We start from the raw sequence: 10315 nt of genomic DNA on the forward strand, positions 1-10315 counted from the left end.
TTGGAGAGTTTCAGTTGGTAGGAAGGTCACAATGTGATCAGAAATATGTGCTGTCAAAGAGAACGAGAAGTAAAAAGTAGTGTCAGCACACTGAAGAACCCTTCTTTTTCCTTTTTCTCTCTTCATGAAAGTCTCCAACACAGTAGTTAAAAAACGTGCCTGGATGCATATGTTTTAGAAACACATGCACAAAATAGTTTGAGAACAATCAGAGTGCAAACACTGCATAGATGACCTAAGTTTAGAGGAAGTCAAAGTATTTTGGTGAAGGAGCTTCATGCTGGAAGCTGTTACTTAACTGCAAACATAAGCTTTTGCAGAAATGTACCATTCTGACAAAACTTTCAATTAAAAAACTGTCTCAGAAATAAAATGTATTTTATATAAAATTTCTTTTGTTACATAACTTATCTCCCTATATAATTGTACACTGAAGATTTTATTTTGAAAACATAGCATTTTCATAGGATTCTGAAAATAACACTGAATTCTTTATTTCTATTTTGTGCAAAACCAAGTTTTCAGCTAAATCTCAAATAAAACTAGGATAAAAGGCAGGAAAAGATTCTGAAGAAAAATAAAGGTGTTATGTCTTGCCTGTGGCAAGAACTGAGACAGTAGCCCCTGCAAACCAGCAAATGGGACAGACTCCCCACTAAGGCCAAATACTGCTCAAGAATAAAAAGATACTAAAAAGGACTATTTGCAGTACTTCAGTCATCCACCACGTTGTTATTCCCACTTTCAGGCTTGGAGATTTATCAAGTATGCAGATGCATAACTGGAATGGAAGAGTGCAGGGAAACCCACCAGGTCCAGAGTCCTGCTGCCTTTGTGGGACTCCACGGTCAATAAATTGGCAAGGATGCTGACAAGCACATCACAACAACATGCCTAAGAAAAGACTTACTCAGACAATTCCTGTGCACTCTGAAAACAGGAACATTCAAAACACACCAGCCCAGAGGGGCTCAGCCAGTTTACTTGCACTCAGTTTCCTGGTGCTGTAAGTGACCTTAGAAGCAGGTGTATAATGAAGGTGGAAATAGCAAAATATGTACTTGTTATGTTTTTCAATGCCCTTTTCCTCACCTGTTTTCCAATTATTTTTTTCTCCCACTGCTTTCCTCCAGTTAGCTTGATTTTCATTCTTCACTAGTCATCTTCTTCCAATATTTTCTCGTTTTAAACTCATTCTACATTATATTTACATCTACTGTAAATGCTAATCCGATCCATGCTAAACACTCTCTTCTATTTAAGTATACAACCTTTCTATTTCTAATAGTTATTCTTTCGATTCCCTGTCTTAAGTATTCAGCTGTTTACTAAACAAAAGCAATGAAGTTTTGAGGCCTTTGAACAAAAATTTACCACAGACATTATGGAGGCCTTATGGGATATTAACAATACGGGATTTATCTTGTCTTGTTTATGCATGTGCTTCAAACAGATAGAAACACTGATAAAAAGAATGTATTCATTGTAGTCAGCCACCTCACTGGAGAGTGTATTAAAACAAAGCTCTGACAACTGTAATTTGATTTCTTCAAACTAAATTAAATCATTCTCAGGACTATTATAACCTTAAGAAAATACACTGAAAATTCAGAAAAATATTAAAGCTGAAAATAAGGTTTAAGGACACTGCAGTGTTAAAAGTCAGTATTAAAGCACTCACTGGAATATTCACTAAAGATAGGAAATACCTTATAAGAAATACAAACTAAAAAAGTAGGCAAACCTTGGCTTCAGCTGCCTGCGTGTGTAAGATGACTGTGCAGGTCTGGACTTCCCGCAGCGCATCCTTGAACCAGGCATTTTTGTTCTAAGAATTTCTGTTCCAGAGAGGTTCCTATCTAATTTATGTGACAACGTTAAATGTTACCAAACACATTTATTTAATGCAAAACATGATGGGTGTTGCTTTTAGTAAGGAGAGACTAAAACCTCTCCTCCACTGTAAGACAACTGCATTGTTTAAGCAGTTTCACGGTTCTCCATTATGTTGTCCTGCATTAAAACCAGGTTTGGGCTTCGTCTCTTGTAAACAACACCCAAGAACATCTTTATTTGGGATGTTTTGTGTACAACCAGGCTATAGAAAAGTGCTAACATTAGCAATTAGTTATACAAGGAACTTTTAGGTGTTGACAACTTTTTTCTGATGCAGGAATTGACCGTACTTGGATAGGTCAATCTATTATATATTTCAATGAGTAACGGTACTATTTTTCAGGGTAATGCAATTATTCCTACTACTAAAGTGAAGACAATAACAAAGTGTATTTCTAACAAAATTAATTACAGTCGTATCAAAATGTCTGACATATTTAATCGTCATTAACAATGATTATTTACACAATTAAAATCAATAGCTAAGCCTATGTTAGAAATTCTTTACCTATTTGATCTTGACATTTGTTTTGCTCTATTTTATTACTTGACTCAGGAATATCCAAAAGCTTTGAAAAAAACATGTTCTACAGCAGATTCTGCTTAGGAGATCTCAACTTCAAGAGGTATGGCCTTTGTTCCACATTGTCAATCTTTCAATTACTAATAAAACTTAGTCTTGATGATCTATAATCATTGCTAGTTTCTTGCATCTTGTCTTGTTCAACCACTTCATTTTCAAGACATCTGGCAAATGCATTATCTGAAGAATGTATTCTCTTTGGAGAAAAGGTGGTTCATTTTCTTCTTTGGCCTGAAGACTTCTTACCACACTGAGCATCCTCAAACAGAAATAATATTTACCCCAAACACTCGTTTTGTGATCTATGCTTAATGGTTCATCCTCCCAACACAACACTTTTCTTGCATTGGGAACTTCATCTAAGTTACTTTTCAAAACTTATGTAGATGTGCTTATAGGATTTGATGTAGTCTCCTTCTGCTCATCAGTATGCTGTTCCACATCATATTTCCTAGAGTTTATTGAACAGAGTATAGCTACACATTAATTGCATGAATTTGTGTTAGGAGAGTTGAGACTTTTATAATTCAAAAAAACTTGGAAGAAGAGGTAGCTTCCTAAAGGACTGTCTCCTGAGTTCAGCTGAACCTACTGCAAGTGACTGTAGCACTATTTTACTACCAAAAATTTTGTCAATGCTTGATTCAGTAAGGGCACTGTCCATTTGTTTTGTGCTAATCTACTTTCTCACTTTGACATTTTGTCTTCTTCTGTATCTTCAAAACTTGTGTTGTTTTTCTGACCTGCGTGTACTTTCAAAACTTCAATATTTAAGATCAAATCCTCCAAATAATCCACTTTTTCCTTTGCCTCAGGAGACAAGCCTGCTATCTGTATGTTCTTTGCAAACACGGGAAATGTCAGCCTTTATGGGAAAAATGGAATTTTTCATCTCATGGTCTTTATTATCTAGTATATGTTTTTCTCCCATGTTACATCTTCCACTGCTGTTGGTCTTTTTTTTTGGAAGAAAACATGTCCTTCCAACCAAGTAGAGCAAAAATATTTTGTATTTTCTCTTTTGAATGAAGAGACCTTCTTTAGAGACTTTTTTGGTATGGTCTCCCTATCCCAAAGTAACTTTGAAGGATCTTTTTCTTCCCATTTATCGATAACAACTGTTCTTTGTTGATTGGTATTACACTGAATCTTACAGAAACACTTATTTTGAAAAGCTAATGAATTATCTCTTTAGAAATCAATAGGAATGGATTCTTTTGTGCACTCCATGATGATAATTGAAATTGTAAAAAAATCTAGAATTCTTGCACACATCAGCATGTAAACTATGGCTATCTGCCCACAAAGAGCAAAAGCTGCCTGACCTTATTTACTTTTAATCCAGATAAACAGGATCTGGATGTATGAAAGTATGAAAATTAAATAGTAGGTAATATTTTGTTTAGTAGGTTAAAAGGCAACAGGCCTTTTACACAGTATTCTGTTGCTACGTTGGTATGTTACAAATCAAACCACAATTGTGTTCACTGTTGCCTTTAAGTTTTGCATCCAACAATATGCAAAACTCCAGCTTGCTATCAAATCTGTACATCTTCCACTTCGCAAAAAAGATTATATTGGTTGATTTGAAAATCAATCAGAAATTTAAATGGTACAACAGAAATAAAACTATGAAACCCACTGCTTCCAAAATAACATTCTGAAGCAGAAGCATAATATAGGGTACTAAATAAAACTATATTTAAGCAAAGCAACAGCGAAGCTTAATAAAAAACAATAAAACCTAATTTTAAAATACAATCCTAAATCACAGCTCACTATTCTAAGGGAAGGACAAGTAAAGTTCTCTATCATCAAGAATTATAGTAAGGAAGTTTTTTTAATGCTGTCAGATACTTAACAAACTCATACGCATATATGCCTCTGCAAAAATGTTTTTAACGTGTCATCTGCTAAAGGCACATGAAACCCCAAAAACCTGGAAGGTGAAATCTTGACTTCATTGAGATCAGTGAAAATATTTCCAGTAATATTAACAAGAAGTACCCAATTTTGTTTGCTTCCAAGGTCCAGCTGAGTCTTGAAGGCTCAGACAAATTGATTTAGCTCAGATTTGGGCAACAGAAGCAAACTTCCCTGAATGAACACTGCTGTGCTGCAAGATATCCTCAATTCATATGAAATACACAATTCCATTTAGGATGAAATTTAGCAATCAAGGTGTCACACAAAAAGGATTATAATATATTTGAATTTGATTTTTGCTTTTAAACTCAAAAGCCATAATAAGGTTGATACTATAAATTTTCTTTGCTGTTAAACTAGATCTGTATGGGTCTCACTCAAGGAAAAGAAGTAGTAATGTAAGTAGCAGGAAATCTGTTCCATTCATTTTCACTTGTCTACAGATATAGACCTTAATCCTAGAAGAAACCTTTTACATGCTTTACTTCAGGCATGTAAGTACCCTAGGTTACATAAAAAGGTGTCTTCTCTCTCTTACAACTTGACACCAACATTTGTCTTTCAGAGTGACCATGCAGTTAAACAAGGAAATGTGGATAACATGATCCTGCTTGTGTCTAAGTATATTAAGAAGACCTGGGTAAGGCTTGCTCTCAACAGCATTTTTCAGGGGTCACCTCTGTAATCATGACTTTCCCTTAATCTGAAGGAACTTTAGCAATGTCTTTTTCAGGCTGAAGAACTCATTTGCAAGTAGACACTGATTATTTTTAAGTATCTTTCTTGATGATTTGAGCCCTCCGATTCATATTGCTACTTTTTATTTTAGGAAACAAGGCAATAAAATACACGACAAGCTAGTCAATCACAATTTTAACGGTAAGTAAAAAGGGAGCAGCAAAGCAATTGAATTGACAGCACAGGTAAGACTGGCTTTGTGTTTCCAAAGGTCAATTCTCCAAGCTAATATAATCAATGAAACAAATTCATTCAAAGGCTGCTCTTAAAACAAATTCTTCCAAGGAAAAACTGTCAGCAGATACTGTCAAGGCAAGCCAGACTCCTTAAAATCTGAAGTTACCACTAGGCTAAAAGGCACTAAGGTGAAATGATATAGATGACCGAGAATTTAGGTGAAACACTGCATATTCTTGGACTTCTGTTCCCACCCTGATCTTAGTCCCTTGCCCAAGTAACTCACCTAAGCAGGCTGACTCATATTAAGCAAATAACAAATAAGTCAGAACACACAAGTCATATGATATCATTCCTCAGGTTCAAGATAGGTTAAACTGACCTTACTGCTGACACAGATCTTCTACCTCCACCCCCTTTGGCTACTCTGCTCATGGAGCAGAGGACACACGGGCTCAGGTATCAAAGCAATCAAGAAAAAAAAATATTATTTCATCCAGTCTCTGCTCTAACAAAGGGTTCTTGCATACCTGATAGCCTCAGGAACAACATCCACATCAGCAAAGCCACGAGCATGAATCCAAGCAGTCTGCACAGCCCACCCGATTACAGCAGAGGGGGCAACATGAGGCTAAGTTTCCTTCCTACATAGTTCTTCTAAGACCCAAAGACTTGACATTCCCTGTACTTATCAAGGGCTTTTTCCTAACTATTTTTATTTCTAAATTCTTTAACTGCTCTCTATTCTCCACTTCTAATTTAGAACACAAGAGAAATAATGATTTTGTATATTTCTACCTTTTAAACATTATGTTTCAGGCCTTTTCTCAGTTGCTAGAGGTAAGAAAAACAACTAAGCAGTCAACGCAACACCTTAACTGGCACAGCAGGAAATGCAACCCAGACTTTTGTAAGTTTGCTAAAAACCAAAATAAAACAAATAACTAGCATGGACAAATAATTTACAAATCATATGGGCACAGCAACAACACCCGGGAACATGGAAACTAACTCCATCTTGCAAACACTATCTGAACAGGTAAGAAAATTATGCTATGCATTTTTTTGTAACAACTGTTCTCAGAAACCTGGCTTTCAAGTTATCAGCCCACAATAATTCTCAAAGCAAGCCGCTCCCACATGCTCTTGCTTGCCTGCCTTCTCTAAGGGTAATTCTCAAATATTCTTTGATTTTTTTTCTTCCTCCTAAAAGGAAGTCTAAAACCAAAGCTGTCTGGCTCAGATCATCTTGTTCTTCCGCACTAAGAGAAAAAGAACAAAATCAGAAGTCTGATCTACATAGGTTATGAGAGAAAAGAAGATTTCACAACAATACCTGCTTTTAGACTTGGAGATCATCTGGAGCTCAAAACTGTGCATTCTGTGTAAGTACACACATATAGGTTGCATGGACCACTGCCTTGATTGTTCCCGGGGAACATTTCAGCAGTGTTCTGCTCTCATGTGCCCTTTGGGCAACTTTCTCTCAGTGAACAGTTTCTTTTGTGTCACTTTTAAAGGCTTTTTCAGGGAGTAACAGGACACCAACACAAATTTATCAATTTAGTTTTTCCATAAAATTCAAGAGAGCAGCCACATAAATTGAAGCAGCTGATAATTTGCAGATTTGACTATATGGTGAAATGCAGCAGAGGCACTTGCACCATCCATGTGAAGATCAACAGGGCTGACACAAACTTCTCATACCAAACCTGTCAGTGGAAAACCCTGCTCCACCAGAGTACTGCAAGACCTTCTTCTCTTTTAAGTAATTGATTGTTCATGGGGAAAAAAAGTCCCTTATAAATTAAATACTTCAGCTTGTCATTACACTCCTCATCAACTACACAACAGCATCGTCTTTATTTCTGTTCCCTCTTTTTACATGTGTAGTCTCTGGCACCATCTTAACCTCAACCAAGTTTTCCAACTCAGTATCAAACTCTTGAGGTCTCCCTTCCTACTACATGCTGCTCAGGATTGCAACACTGTGTGTCATAACGACCTTTTAGAGCCATCAATGAGGCAAACACACAGCAGAGGTCATCCATCCTGGATGAACAGAATTCCTTTCTGCGATGCTGTGCAACATCACCAACATCTCCATTAACTTCTGGGACACCTGAGCTGCAGCAGTGCTGCGGTAAATTAAAAATCATGTGTGATTACTCTATGTTTGGTGCAAAGTAAGTTCAAAAGTGCAGGATGGGCAGGGGAGAAAGTGACTAAAGATCTCCCATTTGACTAGGCTGGAAACATGTAAGCTGTGGTTAGCTGTATTTATCCATGATACCACCAGCCAAACATGACTGTATAATAAATGCTTGTAATTTCCAAGCATTGTTGAGAGGCATGACCAAAGGTGAGCTTGGCATGCAGAGGGATGTGCAGTGCCAGTGAAAGGGTCATTACAACCACATGAGCCCAGCCCAGGTCTTAAATGGAGCTTGCTTTCATAACCCCTCACAGACACAACACTATGGGTATACTATGTACATACATATAGATAGATAGATACAGATATATAGGGAGATATATGTGTTTATGCACCTGCAGGGCTGCGGTCAGCAGTGGCAGAGCTCTGAGCAGGAGGGCTGCACACTCGCTGCTACACCAACACTGAGGCCACCCAGCCCCATCCCTTCGGGGTGGCGAGAAGAGGTGCCACTGGAGACTTTTGGCATTGTGTTTTCCTGAACCATGGTAAAAGCTTATTCCCAGATCAACAAAACTTGAAAGACTTATGCCTAAAACTATAAATGCCCAATTCAAGCCTGTTTGCAAATATTTCTTTATTATCATGCAAAAAAACCCAAACAAAACCCCCAAAACCCAAACAAACAAAAAAACGCTACCAAAACACCCCCAAAATAACCAATACCACAATCCAATTCTTTAAAAAGTGTTCCTATGAAAGACTACTGATGGATTATTCTGTAGTGCCACAAGAGGACACTCTTGAACCACTTTTTTTAATGAGGATCGGCACTTTGCAAGTCATTTGGTATTCAGTGGTAAATAGAGATTTCTGCTCCCCAGAAACAGAGAAGATAACGATAGTTCTTCATATTCATAAAATCTTGCTTAAGCTTAGAATTCAGGTAGTAAACAATTAATAAAATTCATTAGTATATCTGTTTAAAAAATTTTAGCTCAACTGACAGCTGTATTCCTTTATACAAATTGCATAAGCTTTGGTTCTTACAGATTTTTCTAATACTGTGCTTATACCTTTTCTCTGAAAGCATGTAATATATTTTACACTTTAATTACAACATTATTAGAAACTGTTTCCATATCTGTAAAGGTGTGGTACCGGTACTTGTGTACCTTGTCTCTAATTGGTAAAAGCAACCGGGCGTGTACACTTTTTAAAAAAAATTACTTAGGAATTACATTTCTAGAATGTAGAACTAGGTTTATAAAATTAGCAGTAGTATTAAAAGTATTTAAATAAATACATCATTGCTTTGTCATTATTTTAGAGACACTGGGTGCAAGTTTTCTAGACAGAGCCAAGCAAATAATTAGAATATATGAATTATACATTAAAAACACCTGAGTTGATGTAACCCAATCATCAGTTTGGAACAAAAGAACACAAATACATAAAATACCTTCTTTCTTTATAGTAAACTCTGGTGGAACAACTGTTTACACCAAACAGACATAGAATCTTCTTCCATTTTGGTTATTATATGACTTGCAGTAAGTTCTGTGGCCTGAATGAGAACAAAGAAAGATAGTTAAATGATTAATTAGTTTCTTTATACAGGCAACTTAACAATAAATTGATTAGGAACAAGAGAGTTTAAGACAGTTGGTGATGCTGGTTACATTTGGGATAAACATGTTTCCTACATAACTTCATTTTGAAGTTGCATGGAGTTGAATCATACTGTTAACCTAGCTCAGTAGGACTTCAACGTCTTTATTATAATGGCTAGTTGGCTGGTTGGGCGGGGGGGGGAGGAGCTTCAAAGTGTTATTTAAAGCCTCAAAATTACACTTTTAACTTTTACTTTCATCATAGCAGCAATTAGGTAGATGCAGGAGACCACAATTACTGCTGTCTTGACCAATGTAGCCAGCTCTGGTGTACATTCACAGTTGTAAAATGTTTTAGCTAGATGTGAAGTCTGCTTTATTAATGCTCAGTGATGATTATGTAATTTCAAATTATGCTGTATTCCTTTGTCTAAATTGTTATTTTGTAATTAATAGATCCAGCATTTGGAGGGGAGTATCTTGTGATTTCAGAGCTCTGGTGATCGCTTTTTGCTAAGTGCTCTTCTTAGTGTCCTGCCAATGGAGTCCTGATAACTCCAGAAGTCAATATGCAAAGTACAACCATAAATTTGGTGGTATTATTCACAGGCAGGAGAGCAAAGACACCCACAGAGCCAAAATCTTTGAAACAGATGCTATTGTACTTCATAAAGGGCCTGAGAGTGCTGGATCATAATATAATTTGCTATAATTGTAGATTCTTAGCAAGTATATAAGGACAGCGAGTGCTGCAATGCAAGCCGCAGAAAACAACTGTTCAGCACACAATATACAGGAATCAGTTGTACACATTTGACAGCTCAAGAGAATTATGAGTCAAAGTAATACTGAATTTAAAACGATGGGAAAGAAACCGAGAACTGTCTCTCACTTTAATGTTATTAGCATGCATTCAGAAACAGCCCTTTCAGTGTAAAAGCTGCACTTTTTTGTAAATAACCAGAAGAATCAACAGAAAACACCCTTTGTAATGCACATCAAAGATTTAGGCTGCCCTGTTACTGACAAATACTGCTACCACTGCACTCTCCTATAAGCCAGGATGGCCAAACTGCAGTTCACAAGCAGCTTAAAGGTGGCCACTGCAGTCCCTGGTGCATGCAGGCAATGTGTGGGGCTGCAGAGTGAGGCTGCAGCCATGGAGTCGTGTGTTTGACAAGCCTCAGCTGCCAGCCTGGCCCCCGCCTAGCCCTCGCGCCCCTCCGG

Source organism: Egretta garzetta, unplaced genomic scaffold (assembly GCF_000687185.1).
Source record: "Egretta garzetta isolate BGI_Z169 unplaced genomic scaffold, ASM68718v1 scaffold312, whole genome shotgun sequence".
Taxonomy (NCBI): domain Eukaryota; kingdom Metazoa; phylum Chordata; class Aves; order Pelecaniformes; family Ardeidae; genus Egretta; species Egretta garzetta.